Source organism: Mirounga leonina, unplaced genomic scaffold, assembly GCF_011800145.1.
Source record: "Mirounga leonina isolate KUSES-001 unplaced genomic scaffold, KU_Mleo_1.0 Mir_125, whole genome shotgun sequence".
NCBI classification, from domain to species: Eukaryota; Metazoa; Chordata; class Mammalia; order Carnivora; family Phocidae; genus Mirounga; species Mirounga leonina.
In genome coordinates, this window is record NW_023270305.1 from 72,816,088 (window position 1) to 72,836,053 (window position 19,966).

General features: G+C 39.9%; 1 protein-coding gene across 27 annotated transcripts in view; it reads left to right on the forward strand.

The window, feature by feature from the left end:
* The window catches only part of MAP4K4 (mitogen-activated protein kinase kinase kinase kinase 4), a 190,891-nt gene that overhangs the window by 84,131 nt on the left and 86,794 nt on the right, over positions 1–19,966 (forward strand). The gene's annotated exons all lie outside the window — the stretch shown is intronic.

The following is a 19,966-nucleotide window of genomic DNA, read 5'->3' on the forward strand; positions in this document are numbered from 1 at the left end:
TTTTTCTTTGAGAGAGAGAGAGCGCATGAGCACTCTTGTGCAGGGGGCAGGGGAGGGGCAGAGGGAGAGGGTGAGAATCTCAAGCAGTGGCTCGATATCACAACTCTGAGATCATGACTTGAGCCAAAATCAATAGTTGGACATTTAACCGACTGAGCCACCCAGGTGCCCCGATTTGGGATATCTTTAAATCAAGCCATAGTCTTCCCCAAATCTGGGGTTGGTCTAGGGAAATAATGGCTAAACCGATCTCAGGTGTGCAGTTGAGCATTCTAGAGAGGTTTCCTTCTCCGTCCTGTTCTCACCTTGGTTTCTAAGAACATGCTCATCTCCAGTGTGGATATTTGTAGTAAGAATTAGAAAACATTGTTACCTGTGGACTACGGGACAAATGATAGAACTTTATATAAATATTTAAAGATGGGACATTTTATGGGCGCCTGGGTGGCTCAGTTGTTAAGCGTCTGCCTTTGGCTCAGGTCATGATCCCAGGGTCCTGGGATCGAGTCCCACATCCGGCTCCCTGCTCCACGGGAAGCCTGCTTCTCCCTCTCCCACTCCCCCTGCTTGTGTTCCTGCTCTCGCTGTCTCTCTCTCTGTCAAATAAATAAATAAAATCTTTAAAAAAAAAAAAAAAAAGATGGGACATTTTATGAGATGGCTGTTCTTTTTTTTATGCCAAAGAGAATCCTGGAGACTTTACAATGAAAAGGGACCCAATGCTTGGTTGAATGGCCTAAAGATTCTTGTAACCTACTGAGATAATGGACTATTCTGTCGCCTTATAGTCACCCTATCTTGGTGTACAACTTGGGGAAATTGGATGCTTTCCAGTTAAATATTATTTTTAAGATTATTTCAAAGAGTGGTGAAGGAATAAAAATGGTAACTTAACTGTGATTTAAATACAATAGTCAGGTTATTTCTGAAGCGCCCTCCGTGAATGGAATGATGGATGGCACATTCCTCTCAAGCCTCCATTCCTGCCACTGTGCATGGTGCTGGTGCCTCAGTGGGAAATGGTGTAGCTGGAGCCTGTGTTCTTTGGCATTTATTAACACACTTCCTGACTTGTTTATTAGCAGACTGGGCACCATTTTAAATATAAGCTTTTGGGATTTTATGAGGCATCTGGAAGTTCTGACAGTTGCATTCCTTTTTTTTTTTCTTTCTTTCTTTCCTTCTTATTGTTTGAGAGAAAGAGGGAGAATGCGAGTGCACACGTGAGCCGGGTTGGGGGCGGGGAAGCAGAGGTTGAGAGAATCTCAAGCAGACTCCCTGCTGCGCATGGAGCTGCTGCAGAGCTTGATCCCAGGACCCTGAGACCATGAACTGAGCCCAAATCAAGAGTCAGACGCTTAACCAACTGAGCCACCCAGGTGCCCTGAAAGTTGCATTTCTTTTCTCACTTCAGCCTGTGCTGCCCTGGCTGACGGAGCTTTTGTCACCAGCCAGGCTGTGCTCCCTTCCACATCTCAAATGAAATCTGAACGAGGTTTGTCTTCTCCAGAGTGACCCTCTTCCCCCAAGCCCAGCTCTGATGATAACTGTGCAGTATATAATCACTGCTTAAAAAAAAGTGTAAAATAGAGGAAAATATATATTTTTTAATTTATTATTTATTTGACAGAGAGAGACAGCGAGAGAGGGAACACAAGCAGGGGGAGTGGGAGAGGGAGAAGCAGGCTTCCCGCCGAGCAGGGAGCCCGATGTGGGGCTCGATCCGAGGACCCTGGGATCATGACCTGAGCCGAAGGCAGACGCTTAACGACTGAGCCACCCAGGTGCCCCTAGAGGAAAATATTTTAAAAAATTAAATCTTTATACTGCTACGTTATAGTAACCACTGTTGGTGCTTTGGTTTATTACTTTTAATTATCTTTCTAGGAGCATAGCTATGAAACACATATCTACGTGTGTGATAGATGCTTTTGTATTCCACTTTTGTTGAGTTATATACAAAAGGTATTTCCTTGCCTGCAAAATCAGGCAATGTTGGACAAATGCATTTTCAGGACTCCTTAAAAAATAATTATGCAAAACCCATGTGTTCAGGTAAAATGAAAACCAGATGGTGAGTCTTCAGAACAGATACAAACCCAATCAGCCGTTTACCATATTGGCCTCTCAGTAATGTTTCTTGTGTGCTGTTTTCTTACAGTGACCTCTCTACAGAGTAACTTCTGTGCTGTAGCTTGGGGGCACATTGAGGGCTCAGAGCAAGTGTTGCTTATGGAGAGAGGATACTGTGCAGCCGGCACCCTGGAAAATATGCCCTTGCCACCCCTCACATCAAGGGCCTCCTAGCTCTTGTCATGTTTTAGGCATTGGCCTGGCGGGGGTGGATCTGGGAGCAGGAGGGAAGCAGGCTGGCATGAGGGGAAATTTGCGGCTGATGTTTCTGGTTTCAGCTCCAGCAGAAGGGGCTGTTGGAGTGGTCCTATTGATGAGAGGGGGATTCTGTATGGTTCCTGAATTCCACTCAGTTTCTTCTCAGGAGCAAAAAGTGTGAATGCTTATGCTTTGGAAAAATCACAGACGTGTCCTGACTCTTGAGCCTCTTTCTTAGATGAAATTGAGAGGTGATTACCAGCCTAGTTATTCCTCGGGCTCAGAAGGCCAGAAAAGCAGCAGACGTGGGGAGGTAAATGGCATGGCTGCTCTTCTCCCCAGCTGTCATCTGTTGGCATCCCTGAATGAACGTGCTCTAGGCTGGCTGCACTGAGTCCTCATCACCTCTGTACTTGATTTTGTGATCCTGGAAAATGGAGCCAACTGAAATTCATATTTCACCCTGGGTGAAGTAAAGGTACTATGTAGGGAAGTGAGGAGTCTAGACGGGAGGCGTTTATTTGCAAGAGATGTAGGGATCTCTTTGTATGTCTTCTCAGACTTTCACAGTTTTAAGAATTGACTATCTTTAGGATTTTGAAGAGTTCTTTTTAAAGAAAGCTTGTCATTTATCAGATTGGTTGTGGGAAAGGGTTTAAGGAGCAGGTTAAGGATATGTTCAAACTGGAGAAGATCAGAACATGAGATCTATAATGTGGTGTTTTTGTTTTTGAAATAATTATAGATTCGAAGAATTTGCAGAAAATCATACACGGGGGGGGTGGTGCATGTACCCTGCACCCAGTTGTCTGCAGTGGTAGCATCTTCATAACTGAGGCCCTTGCCCAAAATCAAGCAAAGCAAACAGTTGCTCTTAACAAGTTAAGGATTTGACCCATACTCTGATGTTCGATTATAGCAAATAAGCCTGCACCATTACGCACGTCTGCCAGCATGGCTTCGGACCAGTGCAGGCCACCGGCGCTTGGCCCAGATTCAGCCCACAGAGCTTGTTCAGATTTCCCCGGTTGGACATGCACTGCTGTGTGTATATATGTTTTTGATGTGTTTTCAGGGAAACTTGATTGAAGTGATTGTTTGGATTCTTGGTTAAATCCTTCCTTTCAGTCCTTGTGTCTTAACGTGAGGGGCTGATAGTTTGTTTCTTACAGTTTTGGGATATCCCATTACTTTGAGTTAATGCTGTGGAAGGTAAGAAGATAAATTAACTTACATGAATAATTCTCAACTTGGGGTCTATAAACTCTCAAGAGTAAGATTTATCTCCCAATAATTAAATTTTATGTTTTTATTTTAATAATTTCCCCCGAACTTTTTACTATGAAAATGTTCATAATTACAGAACTGTTGAAGGAATGAACACGCTCTATCCCTTGCTTAGATTCAATAGTTGTTAATATTTTGTGTATGTTATATGTATATTATTGTGGCACCATCAAGACCCTTCACTTGTATGAGTGTGCTTCTCTTAAAATATGGTCTTCCACATAATCATAATAACAACTAAAAGAATTAATGCTTACAGAATATTCAGTCTGTATTCAGATATCCTCAAATGTGTCAAGGCTTGTGCATTATATTTGGTTATCTTTTGACTCAGTTTTTGTCTAGATCAGTTCCTCTGTGTCCTCCTGGCCATGCCCTGCCCTGCCCTTCCCTTCCCTCCCTTCCCCTCCTCTTCCCTTCCCTCGTCTATTTCATTTTTAAGAAATTGACTTTTGGGGCGCCTGGGTGGCTCAGTTGGTTAAGCGACTGCCTTCGGCTCAGGTCATGATCCTGGAGTCCCGGGATCGAGTCCCGCATCAGGCTCCCTGCTCGGCAGGGAGTCTGCTTCTCCCTCTGACCCTCCTCCCTCTCATGCTCTCTGTCTCTCATTCTCTCTCTCTCAAATAAATAAATAAATTCTTTAAAAAAAAAAAAATTGACTTTTGGAAGAATCCAGCCAGTTGTTTTGTAAAATATCCCACATTCTGGATTTGACTGTTTCCTTGTGTTGGCTTTAACTGGTCCCTCCCTCCTACATTTCCTGGAAACTGGAAATTAGGTTGGGAGGCTTGATTAGACTCTTGATTAGATTGTGTGTGTGTGTATGTGTATGTGTATGTGTATGTGTATGTGTGTATTGGCAAGAATGCCTCATTCGTGGTATTAGATCCTTCCTGTTGTATCGTATCAGGAGGCACAGCCCTTCTAGTTGTCTCACTATTAGTGAAGCCAAGTTCAGTCTTTGATTAAAGAGGGAGCTGCCAGAGCTCTCCTCTCTCAGGATGCACTGTTAGCTTTGCACTTTGTAAATAATCTCCAGGGCGATCCTTTGGCACTGTGTGAATATTCTGTTCACCAACAACTTTTTAACTAACTGTTTTGGCATTCATTTGGTGATCCTTCCCTGATTCAGTTATTGTGGTGAAATGATGACTTTTAGATTCTGTTCTCTATATTAGTTAGCATTGGTCTATAAAGAAGAATTTCCTTACCTACTATCACCCTTCTTTGTTTTCTCTCTTTTTCATGGGCAATTCTATTTATTCAATGTGTTTCCATCAGTTAAAGCTATTACTACTTATTTAATCAAATTGTGCCTCATCTGGCCATGGGAGCTAATCCATGCCCTTTGACAGGACTCCTTTAATTTTGAGTACTTCTGTGTTTTCTGGCACAGGTAGGTATTTGAAGCTCACTGGCCAGAATTTGGAATCTCTTCCGCTCAGGAGCCTTAGTTCCTTTTAGTGGGAAATATATTTAGAAACCAGTATCTGAATGCTTCTCCTCTGAAGTGTTTTTCCTTAGAATATACCTCTTAAGGATTTATAGTCAGAATGCTATGCTCAGAAGTTACTTGAAATAATTCCTTTCTCTGCATGGTTCATAAATTTGTTATGCAGCTTGGTTCAGTTTCTGTTGAGTCATTTATAGGGCTTGTTTTTTCTCCGGATTAAATTTAATTTTCAAATGTGTAAATCATTTACATTGTTCAAAGTCAAACTATATAAAAAGATACGCATTTTGATAAACAGTTTTTAAAAAGCTTAGTCTAGGTCATCTGGATGATGGACCCAACTATTGCCATGCAGTTTCAGTGTCCTGATTTGTGTTTGTCATTGCTTTGGGCAACATAGGGCTAAACATTTCTTGGGGTGATGCAGAGAGAACAAAGGCAAACTTAGTATGTCGTGTTTCATGTCAAACTGAGGTGAAATGGTGCTCTGTGGAATGATGTTTCATTGCAGTTCATCACCATGGAGTGGGAGAGTTGTATCCATTCCAGTCTTCTGGCCAGTCCCATAGTCTTTTCTCCACTTGGCCGTTTGGGCATGGAATGGGGTTAAAATAGTAGATTCTCTAAGTATAGTTTCTGGACCTGCACCAATACCTGGGAACTTGTTAGAAATGCAGTGTCTCAGGTTCCACCCAGACTACTGCATCAGAAATTCTGGGTTGGGGCTAGGACCCAGCAGTCTGGGTTGTAACAAGCCCCCTTGGGGATTCTCTGTACACTCAAGTTTGAAAACCCTTACTTTAGTGGAACCTTGGGAAAGAAGCCTCATATCTATGAGTGAAGAATTCTTGCTCAGGATTACATTGCTAGTTAGATTATAGGGATTAGAACCCAGATCTTTGATTCTCAGTTGAATGAGTCTTTGAAAGTATTAACAGTTTCAAAAATTAGATTCTAGGTAGAACTGATTTGATCTGGACCTTAAAGACTGGATGAGTCTTGACCATTTTTCTCCTTTCTAAAGTTTGTTTTTAGCAAATCAGCCAGAGCAGACTTTTTTTTTTTTAAGTCTTAGGGCCAAAATGTTTGTGGTTGGTAATCATGGCATATTCCTTGGAGGAAGGGAAGATGCTGGGCCTGATGCTCGTTGGGGTACAGGAAGCCAGCCATCATATTTTATTGAGTACCCTTCGTATTCCTTGCACTGTGTTCCTAGGGATGTGAGAATAAAAGTTATGCAAAAATATGCTTTGCCTGGAACAGCCAGTACAAACCTAGCCTCTGCCCATCATCAAACTGGAGAGTCAGGAGCCACAGAAGGGACCCATTGCTAAGCAGTATAGATCACATCTGGGAGAACAGTGTTTGAGCACCATCTGAGCTAGGTCCATGGAAGAGGAGGGGGACAAATTTCTTGCTCTTCAGGACTTACTGCTCTGACAATAGGGAGCAAAACAAACTTACTCTAGTGACAAAGCAAGGCCCTGTCAGGCTTCACAATTTTATCTCTTTTCATTTGGAGGGGAGCACAATGTAATGAATGTGCTGTTCTTGTCTAGACTGAAAATAAGAACAAAAGGAAGGGAGGGAGGGAGCGATCTCTGTGGACTGTGGGACCTGTTGTTCCTCAGAGACCAGTGAAACGCTGCAGGCCTTCTAGCGTGGTACTGGCTTCTTCCCTTTCAGGCAGCTGCTGGCCCTTGGTCCCTGCCCTTCTGTGGCTCTGGCCCACTCACCACAGCACCACTGAGGGTTGTCAGGAGAAGCCGGCTGTGTACCCGTGAGGCTGCGTGCAGCTGTCAGTTTTCACAGCAATTGGGCGCCCTCCTCCGCCTCCCCCCACCCCTGTCCCAAATTGTCTGTCTGTCCTTGTTTTTTGTTTTTTACCTTTCTTAACAAACTATCTTCTCTCTCTTTGCGCCTGAGACAGAAACTGATGTGCCAAGTTTATGGGATGCCAAATTTCCCTATCTGGCATTTTCTTATCTTTGATAATTTCTAACTTAATTTAGATGATCTTGATCTTAGATTGCAATTCCTAATTAGGATTGTTTTCCTTAGTCAGCTTTTTTATAGGTAAAGATCAGAAGTTGTACAAGTTGGACCTCTTTTATTATTATTATTATTTTAATATTGGTACAAGTCCTTGAAGAAAAACTCTTAAAGAAATTGACTAAATTTTGATTTGTTTTAATTAAAAAGTATGACAGTGATTTTGAGAACTAACAATTCTACTGTATCCTCAAAAAATATAGCAATATTTCTCAGCCTTATTTTCATTATCACCTCCCTAAGAAGCCTTTGAAGATATTTTTTCCTAATCACTCCTTATGGAATTTTAAAATGTCTATATATCTGTTCATGTTCTGTATGTATATCTTTATGCTCTATACATAAAAGTGATGTTTTTTCCTCCACCTTCAAAACCTACTTTTCATCCCTGTTGGGGAGGGGGATGATATCACTCCAATTGAGAATACCTGGTATATACATAATAAAATAAATTAAAATTAAAAATGAGAATACCTGGTATAGAATAAGATAAATATACAACCTTATACAAATAAGCCAGAGTAAGGATTATGCTATTTCTAATATTTTCTCTTTATAAAAAAATTTCCTAGATATTAGAATTCATCTAAAGTGATGAAGAAGATCTACTGACTGGGAAAGTGTAGAGTGCATGAAGTGAACTAATATATTTTTTTAAGGACTTGTGCCAGCCATCACATATGGTATGGTACAGGCACTTGCTTGAATTCACACAGCAGACTTTGAGACAGAAAGCACCCCTCTTTTTAGAAAGAAAGAACAAAGCTTGGGACTCGTTTCCAAGCTTTTCTGATTGTAAAGCTTGCTCCTCTTTCTTCTGAATCCATCTATCCTTCTTTTCCCAAAGTAATATGAAGGGTAAAGGTTGAACTTCTCAAGAAATAGGTACCTGTTGAAGGGTTTTAAAAATAACTATGCTGCTGGTGATATGATAGTGAAATTTTTTAAAGGATTAGGTTTTATTTTATTTTATTTTTTTTGCAGAGATAGAATATATTTCTGTTTTAGATTAATGGAATATATTTCTATTTTGGATTAATTCATTTTAACTTAAGAATGTAACTGGATTTTACATAATACCAAAATTCTTCTATTCTATCTATTTAATAAGTAAATAAGCAAAGGAAGATTAAAACTAAGTCAGCTATATATCTCAGACATTTTAGGTTTTTCATGTTGAAAAGCCTTCATTTTACTTATGGATGACAACAGTTGATATTCAGAAAGGCAGTCTGCCCAAAGTTTCATAGCTTGTTGTCAAAACAGCATCCCAGTCTTCCTTTCATTGCACCATGATATCTCCTGGTTCACATTAGGAGCATGGCACAGTGGTGTTCTGTAGTTGGGTTCTAACACAGTAGCAAATGACAAGTTGCAGTGCCTTGTAAGTTGTAGGTACTCAGATCTTTGATGAATTGTATAGGATGGTCTATTTTTGGTGGACACTTGGAGAAGCTTATAATAGATATGCAGTATTGTTTCATTGTCCAAGAAAATTACAGTAATATATTGTTACCACAGAGGACTTTGAGGATATGATCCTGTTTTATAGCATTCTCAATCTTTGTAATAAAAAATACTAAAAATAATCATGGATGTTATACATTAACCATTAATCCCAGCGATGCATCATCCCAAGCACCAATTCAGTGCCTGGCATATATAGAAGGCATTTCATGAATGTTTGTTGAGTGAATGAATAATGTCAGTTCTAGGACACATTAGAAATCTACTAGAGTGTCCCTTCTTTCTTTTTCTATGTGAAGAAAACCCAAAGCCTAAAGAAGTTATATATAGTTGGTTAATGGTTTTGTATGAGTGTGTGTGTGTGAACATGTGTGCTTTTGTTTATGAAACTATTTGAAAATTAAACTTTTAATCTTTTAATTATATATCCTGATACACCCTTTGAGATGTGGTAAAATGGGGAAGCAGTACAATTGGAAAGAACAGATTTCAAATATCCTGTGCCCATTCCATTTGAAACACTTCACCTTTTAAAATGGTAACCCTTTTTTGTAGTCTTTTTTTTTTTTTTTTTTTAAGATTTTATTAATTTATTTCACAGAGAGAGAGAGAGCACAAGTAGGCAGAGCAGCAGACAGAGGGAGAGGGAGAAGCAGGCTCTCTGCTGAGCAGGGAGCCTGGTGCGGGGCTCCATCCCAAGACCCTGGGATTATGACCTGAGCCAAAGGCAAATGCCCAACCAACTGAGCCACCCAGGCGCCCCTGGTAACCCCCCCCCTTTTTTTTTAAAGATTTTATTTATTTGACAGAGACACAGTGAGAGAGGGAACACAAGCAGGGCAAGTGGGAGAGGGAGAAGCAGGCTTCCCGCAGAGCAGGGAGCCCGATGCGGGGCTCGATCCCAGGACCCTGGGATCATGACCCGAGCTGAAGGCAGATGCTTAACGACTGAGCCACCCAGGCGCCCCCTGGTAACCCTTTTTAAAAGGACCTCCTCAACGTCCCCAGCCATGTTTTTCTAAATTTAATTCCAATAGCTGCTTCCTAATTGAAATTCTTTTTATAGGCCCTGAGTATAAATTCATAGCCTAAACTAAAATGCCTGTATAATAAAACTTACTGGAATTGCTTGTTTTCTTACTCTGTCAGTGTCCAGTGAAAATCCACAGTAAGAGCATATGGTGTCTTAAGTTGCTATGACAACAAAAGAGCTTTTAGAATAAAAGCTTTGTTTAACTGGAGAAAGCTCACTGCCTCCCTTCCCTTCAGCATCATATCCGGAGAGAAGAAAAGTGAGAAATCTCTAGTGACAGAATCCCTATCTTCTAATTATTCTGACTTTTGTACTTACCTTATAGAAAAGAGTGTTGACTTTAGTGGGAATGATCTAAAGTAAGATTAGAGAAACAGCTAGTTGGTTGGTTAAGTTTTTAGCTTCCACAACTGCATTATTGTGGGTGCACTACTAATCCATACATGGCCTTCAAGCAGTGCAGGAAGCTAGGTTCTCTCTACCCCAAGGTAGGAAGGCTGTCCTTTGGTGCAAGAGCAGACCCTGAGAGAGCACCCTCTCTTCCTATTACTCCCCATGACAGCTCGGCTGTGCCACAGATGAGACTCTGTCCCCTAGATTTTTAACTCTACACGCTGATGTGGCATGACAAAGCCTAGATTATATTATAACTTGTAATCCTGCCCCAAAACTTGTGTTTCTTTTAATTGTTCACTTTCACAGATTCAAATTTGTCCCTTTGAACCTTGGGCATTATATTTATTCAGTATGTGTTAGAGGTTTTCAGTGATCTTTAGGGTCATTGTAATTGTTCAGCTTCTATTCAAAGCCATGGTGAGGTGAAAGAAATTGACCTGCTGGCTCCTCTCCCTCCTACTCACTGCTGCTAATTGGTCTCCCACTCTGACACAGAGCGAAAGCCCTGAGTAGGTGGAAACCTGCCTCTGAACCCAGACTGCTCCTGTGATCTGCGATCCAGTGGTTGTCACGGTGTCTGGGGGCTCTGCACCCATGCCAGTTTTTATCTTGTTTCTTTTATCTGGACATTCTCAGGTACCTTTTTTCTTTCTCCTTACTATACCTGTGCTGTAGCAATGTGTTTTCAGGTTTGAAAAGGTTTGGAAGAAGCCACTTCTCAAGGGTAATTGTGTCTACTTGCCTTGTCTGTATGTGAAGTATAACATGAATACAGAAAAAAGCATACATTATAAGTTCAGTGAATTTCCAAAATGTGAACACATCTACTCATGAACCAGCAACTAGATCAAGAAACAGAACATTGCTAGCTCCCTAGGAGTGCCCCTGGTGCCCCCTTTCAGTCAGTAATTCCTTCCCCCCCAAGAATAAGCAGTATCCTGAGTTCTAACACGAGAGATTATTTTTGCTTGTGTTTGTACTTGATATAAATGGAACCATACGGCACTGTTAGGTCTGGCTTCTTTCACTTAACATTATATTTGTGAGATCCATTCATGTTGCTGGTTTATTTATTTTCATTTCTTCTAGTATTCTGTTGTGTCTCACTAGCTTCCAAGTGAATTCATCTCTCCAGTTGGGTGTTAGAGCTGGCCATGCAGCCTAGCACCATCTTGCACATAGTAGGTACTGAACTGACTTGCTGCAGAAATAGAAGGAAATTTATCCGGTGTAGGAACTTCTCCTTTAATAGATAAGAGATGCTGAAGTGTATGTTATAGGGACACCTTCACTTCTTTATTTCTCATGTTTGGGCATGATTAAATATTTAACCTCTTTCCTGATTTAATATTATTTACTTAACTGCAAGAGTCATGAGAAAGAGTGGGTAATGTTGCTAACTTTTGGTGACTGGAAATAAAGTATTATTTAGGAACTTCTTTGAGAACTCCCATCTTCACTGGAGACAGAACTTTTTCCACTGTCACAAGTCTTCAGCAAAGAGTTTTTTTAATACCGCGCCCTTGGGGATTCTTGTTTGGCTTGGGTCTTAGCAGTGATGTCACACTGTTGTCGAATTTTCATCCTGTTTGTGAGGCTGGTTGGCTTTTCTGCTGACCTTGCTGCACTTGGAGCATGTCCTCCCCACCTCCCTTAAGGTTGTGGAGGTTTGGGGTGAAATAAAGATAGGGAGATGAAACCAAACATAAAATTCCAAGCAAGCCTGTGTTCTTGCCCCCACCCTACCCTGTCCAGTTCCCTCCCTACACCGGTCCCTCACGGATCTTCAGTTGAGAAATGTCTCAGGGTCTACTCCTCATTTCTAAAGGACAGGAATGTTTAAAACAACAAAGTCTTTGGTGTGACATTCTGTCATAACTAAGAGTGCAGCAGTAACTGTTACTGTTAACAGTAGTAACTGTTAGGATGTGGGAATGTGTCATTATGTGGTATTTCCTGGTGGTGAATCACCTTCCCATGAGCCCCTTTGGTGATCACTTCTCTTGTGAGTGAGTGAGTGAGAGGAGGTGTTCTTATAAGAAAAGAGTGGACAGATACTTTCTTTGTCTCTGTTTCACTTTTAATGTGCCTGGGCTACATCCAGTCTCCTCTCATTTTTGTTCACTTACTGAAGATGCTGGATTTTTTTCCGCCTGAGGCTAGAACTAAAGAAGATTCCCTGGTTATTTGTTCTTGCCTAAGTTGTTTAGAAAGAAGAAAATCACTACACAGATGTTTTTGTTCCAAAGGGGAAAGGAAGAAAAGGCTGTTAAGATAGAAGAGATTGAAATTTGGACCTGCAGGGTGAAGCAGCAGCCTCTCTGGGTCTTTGTGAGAACCGTGGTGTGATTGGACCCGGTTACTCTGTGATTTGGTACATTGGAGTGATACTGCTCACACAGTTCAAGCAGCCTTTTCTCATCTTTTCCCTTCACCTTCTTTAAACTAACAGGGCACTTCTTTATGATAGTTTGAGTAAGTAGACCAACATCGCATCTTGCTATATTGGTGTGCTTTGTAATGATACTGTGGTTCAAAGAGGGTATGTAAGGTAACTGCCATTACCCTTTAGTCAGTCCAGAGACAAAAGGGACAGGAAGGTGGTAACATTGTGATCAAAGATGCATCTTCATAGTGAAGTCCAGCAAAGTGAGTTGTTGTTTTCAAGATAAGCCCCACTGCCTTACGTCTAGTGACCATCAGTTCTAGTTCTTTTCCTCTGTGTGTTTTTATTTTCCCCTCTAGGAGGATGGGGAGTAGATATCCATTTCTCCTGACTTTGCCAGTAGGAAATAATTCAAGATGAGTGCTGTTAGGGGTTGTGGCCTGGGAGCTCATGGAGAAGGGTTGTTGGCTTCATGCAGACAGATGCAAGGACTCTGCATCTTCCTCTTAACCCATGGAGCTGGTGGCTGTGGCCCCACTTCTGGTTTGAATACAGCAAAATTTACAGCTGATGTTGCTGCAGGTAGAGCTGAGGTCATCACAGATGGTGAATGTTTTTCTAACTGCTCTCATCATGTTAGCTTAGAAGTTCACGGTCTTTGGGGCCTTTTAGTTTTACTGGTAATGCTTATCTTCTCAATGGTAAGAAAATGAAAATTTATCCTCCCCTTCCTCTAAGAAAAGATTAGCATACTGACAGTGGTATATGTTTATATTTATTGTAAGTTATAATTTTATAATAAATTGTATATAAATTAGATACATTTGTGGTATATAAATTATAGCTCAATAAAACAGTAGGAACAAAAATTTAAGTGACTTCTGGAGTATTGTTTTTGTTTTTTAGTTTATGAAATGTAGATAATCTAGGGAGAAAATACAGAAATAAAATGATGAAAAAGCATTTCATAATTCTGTCTCCTTGGCTTAATTACTGTTAACGTGTTAGTGTATGTTTTTCTAGTTTTATATATATGCTAGATATATACATATGTGCCTATATATAAAAAATTATTTTTAAAATGATAAACTAGCCCTTTTTCTAACATTAAAAGTAATGTACTGTCTAGAAAATTGAAAGATGGAAAACCTTTTTCCTTACCGTTTCCTTACCTTTCCTTACCCTGCCCCCCGTCCCCTTCCCTCTGCTGCTGCCTCCCCCCACAAGATCACTATAGTTGACTTTTTGGTGTGTTTCCAGTCTTTTGTGGATTAAAGCTATTTCTTATTGCTGCTAATCACTCAAGGAACTCCCCACTGAACATGTGTGTTTATTTATATGGCTGCATTTAGTTTAAAAATAAGTTTGTTTTTATTCTAAGAAGATTTCTCCTAAACAGTTTAGATCAGTGCTTTACTCTTATGCAGTCTTAAACATAAACTTAAGTCACTGCCTCACAATACATTTCTATCTTTAAGCTTATTAATAGTGCATATATACTCTTTATTTTCATGTAGTGGTTACTTCTTCTGTCCCTATACTTCGTTGGGGTTTATATAGATTATAAAATACTGCAGAACAGGCTAGTTTAAGTAACTTCATAATACTGTGCGGCTGGAAGCACTTTTTTGTTTTTAGTTGTTTTTCTCACTGGCCTGGAAGATACTGAAAGGTGGGGACGAATCGCCACTGTACAGCATGGTTACTTAATCTCAATTCATTTTCCTTGATAGCTGCTCCATAAATGACAAGGTATTAACCTTATTATTTTAACTTATATGAATATAAAGAAAATGGGAGTTAGGGAAAGGAAGCAGTATATGACTTAGGAAAAGCCTAACTATTTGAAACTAATGTACTATTTTTAAACTTCTTTGATAGATTCTATGTATTTCTACTGATACTTGATTAAAATCTTCCATTAGTTGCTTAATTGAGGTAGTTTAGTCTCAGTATTTATTTACATACTATCTTCAGCATCTGTTGCTTCATTTGTATGGAGGGAGGATAGCCGGCTGCCAGCCCGTCTCTAAGCTGAACTGTGACCTCATGTCTGTGATCGATGGACACAGCTGTGGGGTTTCCATGTGTGCTTGGCAGCACCAACACCCAGAACATCTGGTCTAAGAATGTAGTTCTCTTCTCCTGCAACTATATGAAAATTATTTGGTGTATAATGGAATAATACTAAGTATCCTTACTCAGTATAGAAGTCACAAGTGACTCAAGATGGCATTCTTTGTAGACTTGAAGATTTCATTGAATTCAAAGTATCATTGTCTTATTGAGTATATACTTATAAATCATCTGGTCCAGTGCCAGTGGATACATGCTACTTTCCTTCATTCTAAGTTTAAGGAATGGCTATTTTGGTGTAATAGGTAGCAAAAACAGCAATGAAGGTTTTGGCCAGAGTGAATTTAGTTTGATTCAAATCTCACAAGGATTGCTGTGTCTGAGATGCATTTCTTAGCAGTTCCTGTACATTTTTAGTGAGGATATTGAGGCAAGATTACGTAATACCACTGTGGGTTTTTCCTTTATATAGATAGTAAATGCATGCATATTAAATTACTTATATTTATCTTATATATTATACATTTATATATACTATCGTTTATATACTTAATTAATATGAAACCAGTTAACCTCTCTAGCCCTTGCCTTGGCACTTGTGGGGAAGTCTTATTGTCTGGATTGGCACTTGTTTTTATAGTATCTGAAGACTTCCAAATAACCATTTAAAAACAGAAAGCTCTCCAGAATTATGGATCTCTAAGATTTTATGATTTTTTTTTCCTCTCAAGGAATTAAGGATGTTATTATCTTCAGTTAAAATTAACCACTGAGGGGATCTGAGCTCTGTATAGCAAGCCCCAAATTAACCCATTATTTACTTTGGACTCTTAAGTCAAGAGACATTTCTTTTTTTCCCTGTTGATTTTGAGGTTTTTCTTTTAAAGATTACAAGCCTTAGAGAACCTTAATTTTTTTCTTTTTTTTAAATTTTAATTTATTATGTTATGTTAATCACCATACATTACATCATTAGTTTTTGATGTAGTGTTCCATGATTCATTCTTTGCATATAACACCCAGTGCTCCATTCAATATGTGCCCTCTTTAATACCCATCACCAGGCTAACCCATTCCCCCACCCCCTCCCCTCTAGAACCCTCAGTGGGTTTCTCAGAGTCCATAGTCTCTCATGGTTCGTCTCCTCCTCCAGTTTCTCCCCTTCATTGCACATACCCTCCCCAATGTCCATCACCCAGCCACCCCATCCCCCCCACCCCCCACCACTCCAGCAACCCTCAGTTTGTTTCCTGAGATTAAGAATTCCTCTTATCAGTGAGATCATATGATACATGTCTTTCTCTGATTGACTTATTTCGCTTAGCATAATACCCTCTAGTTCCATCCATGTCGTTGCAAATGGCAAGATTTCATTTTTATTGATGGCTGCATAATATTCCATTGTACATATATACCACATCTTCTTTATCCATCCATCTGTTGATGGACATCTTGGCTCTTTTCCATAGTTTGGCTATTGTGGACATTGCTGCTATAAATATTGGGGTACACGTGGCCCTTTGGATCACTACATTTGTATCTCTGGGGTAAATACTCAGTAGTGTAATTGCTGGGTCCTAGGGTACCTCTGTTTTCAACTTTTTGGGGAACCTCCGTACTGTTTTCCAGAGTGGCTGCTCCAGCTTGCATTCCCACCAACAGTGTAGGAGGGTTCCCCTTTCTCTGCATCCTCGCCAACATCTGTCGTTTCCTGACTTGTTAATTTTAGCCATTCTGACTAGTGTGAGGTGGTATCTCATTGAGGTTTTGATTTGGATTTCCCTGATGGCGCGCGATGTTGAGCACTTTTTCATGTGTCTGTTGGCCATTTGGATGTCTTCTTTGGAAAAATGTCTTTTCATGTTTTCTGCCCTTGATTGGATTATCTGTTCTTTGGGTGTTGAGTTTGATAAGTTCTTTATAGATTTTGGATACTAGCCCTTTATCTGATATGTCATTTGCAAATATCTTCTCCCATTCTGTCGGTTGTCTTTTGGTTTTGTTGACTGTTTCCTTTGCTGTGCAAAAGCTTTTTATCTTGATGAAGTCCCAATAGTTCCTTTTTGCCCTTGTTTCCCTTGCCTTTGGCAATGTTTCTAGGAAGAAGTTGCTGTGGCTGAGGTCGAAGAGGTTGCTGCCTGTGTTCTCCTCTAGGATTTTGATGGACTCCTGTCTCACATTTAGGTCTTTCAACCATTTTGAGTCTATTTTTGTGTGTGGTGTAAGGAAATGGTCCAGTTTCATTCTTCTGCACATGGCTGTCCAATTTTCCCAACACCATTTGTTGAAGAGACTGTCTTTTTTCCATTGGACATTCTTTCCTGCTTTGTCGAAGATTAGTTGACCACAGAGTTGAGGGTCCATTTCTGGGCTCTCTATTCTGTTCCATTGATCTATGTGTCTGTTTTTGTCCCAGTACCATACTGTCTTGATGATGACAGCTTAGTAATAGAGCTGGAAGTCCGGAATTGTGATGCCGCCAGCTTTGCTTTTCTTTTTCAACATTCCTCTGGCCATTCGGTGTCTTTTCTGGTTCGATACAAATTTAGGATGATTTGTTCCATTTCTTTGAAAAAAGTGAATGGTATTTTGATAGGGATTGCATTAAATGTGTAGATTGCTCTAGGTAGCATTGACATCTTCACAATATTTGTTCTTCCAGTCCATGAGCATGGAACGTTTTTCCATTTCTTTGTGTCTTCCTCAATTTCTTTCATGAGTATTTTATAGTTTTCTGAGTACAGATCCTTTGTCTCTTTGGTTAGATTTATTCCTAGGTATCTTATGGTTTTGGGTGTAATTGTAAATGGGATCGACTCCTTAATTTCTCTTTCTTCTGTCTTGTTGTTGGTGTATAGAAATGCCACTGATTTCTGTGGATTGATTTTATATCCTGCCACTTGACTGGATTCCTGTATGAGTTCTAGCAGTTTTGGGGTGGAGTCTTTTGGGTTTTCCACATAAAGTATCACATCATCTGCAAAGAGTGAGAGTTTGACTTCTTCTTTGCGGATTTGGATGCCTTTTATTTCTTTTTGTTGTCTGATTGCTGTGGCTAGGACTTCTAGTACTATGTTGAATAGCAATGGTGATAGTGGACATCCCTGCCGTGTTCCTGACCTTAGGGGGAAACCTCTCAGTTTTTCCCCATTGAGAATGATATTCGCTGTGGGTTTTTCATAGATGGCTTTTATGATATTGAGGTATGTACCCTCTATCCCTATACTCTGAAGAGTTTTGATCAAGAAAGGATGCTGTACTTTGTCAAGTGCTTTTTCTGCATCTATTGAGAGGATCATATGGTTCTTGTTATTACTTTTATTAATGTATTGTGTCACACTGATTGATTTGCAGATGTTGAACCAGCCTTGCAGCCCAGGGATAAATCCCACTTGGTCGTGGTGAATAATACTGTTGGATCCTATTGGCTAATATTTTGGTGAGAATTTTTGCATCCATGTTCATCAGGGATATTGGTCTGTAATTCTCCTTTTTGATGGGGTCTTTGTCTGATTTTGGGATCAAGGTAATGGTGGCCTCATAAAATGAGTTTGGAAGTTTTCCTTCCATTTCTATTTTTTGGAACAGTTTCCGAAGAATAGGTATTAATTCTTCTTTAAATGTTTGGTAGAATTCCCCCGGGAAGCCATCTGGCCCTGGGCTCTTGTTTGTTGGGAGATTTTTGATTACTTCTTCAATTTCCTTAGTGGATATAGGTCTGTTCAGGTTTTCTATTTCTTCCTGGTTCAGTTCTGGTAGTTGATACATCTCTAGGAATGCATCCATTTCTTCCAGATTATCTAATTTGCTGGCATATAGTTTTCGTAATATGTTCTTATAATTGTTTGTATTTCTTTGGTGTTGGTGGTGATCTCTCCTCTTTCAGTCATGATTTTATTTATTTGGGTCCTTTCTCTTTTCTTTTTGATAAGTGTGGCCAGGGGTTTATCAGTCTTATTAATATGCCCAAAATCTAGTGTGTGGCACTGATCTATTCAACAGCCTGATCATATTTGATCATATTCTTTCTTTTTTTTTTAATCTTTTTTGTTTTCTTTTTTTTTTTTTTCTTTTTTCTTTCTTTCCCTTTCTTTTCCCCTGGTTTCAGGTCTCTTCTGATTTGTTTAGTGTATATTTTTCTGGGAACGTTGTTACCCTGTTAGCATTTTGTTCTCTTATTCATCTGTTCTCCTCTGGACAAAATGACAAGACGGAAAGAAATCACCTCAAAAAAAAGAACAAGAGGCAGTACCGACTGCCAGGGACCTAATCAATACGGACATTAGTAAGATGTTGGAACTAGAGTTCAGAATGACGATTATAGAGATACTAGCTGGGCTTGAAAAAAGCATGGAAGATACTAGAGAAACCCTTTCTGGAGAAATAAAAGAACTAAAATCTAGCCAAGTCGATATCAAAAAGGCTATTAATGAGGTGCAATAAAAAATGGAGGCTCTAACTGCTAGGATAAATGAGGCAGAAGAGAGAATTTGTGATATAGAAGACCAAATGATGGAGAATAAAGAAGCTGAGAAAAAGAGAGAGAAACAACTACTGGATCACGAGGGCAGAATTTGAGAGATAAGTGATAGCATAAGACAAAACAATATTAGAATAATTGGGATCCAAGAAGAAGAAGGGGGGGGGCAGAAGGTATCTGGAGCAAATTATAGCGGAGAACTTCCCTAATTGGGGAAGGAAACAGGCATTGAAATCCAGGAGGCACAGAGAACCCCCCTCAAAATCAATAAAAATAGGTCAACACCCCAGCATCTAATAGTAAAACTTACAAGTTTCAGAGACAAAGAGAAAATCCTGAAAGCAGCTCTGGACAAGAGGTCTGTAACCTACCATGGTAGAAACATTAGATTGGCAGCAGACCTATCCACAGAGACCTGGCAGGCCAGAAAGGACTGCCATGATATATTCAGAGCACTAAATGAGAGAAAGACAAAGCCAAGAATACTCTATCCAGCTAGGTTGTCATTGAAAATTGAAGGAGAGATAAAAAGCTTCCAGGACAAACAAAAGCTAAAGGAATTTGCAAACATGAAACCAGCTCTACAAGAAATATTGAAAGGGGTCCTCTAACTAAGCAAAGAGAGAGCCTAAAAGTAACATAGACCAGAAAGGAACACAGACAATATACAGTAACAGTCACCTTACAGGCAATACAATGGCACTAAATTCCTGTCTTTCAGTAGTTACCCTGAATGTAAATGGGCTAAATGCCCCAATCAAAAGACACAGGCTATCAGACTGGATTAAAAAACAAGACCCATCGATATGCTCTCTGCAAGAGACTCATTTTAGACCCAAAGACACCTCCAGATTGAAAGTGAGGGGGTGGAAAACCAATTACCATGCTAATGGACACCAAAAGAAAGCTGGGGTGGCAATCCTTTTATCAGACAAATTAGATTTTAAACCAAAGACTATAACAAGAGATGAGGAAGGACACTATATCCTACTTAAAGGGTCTATC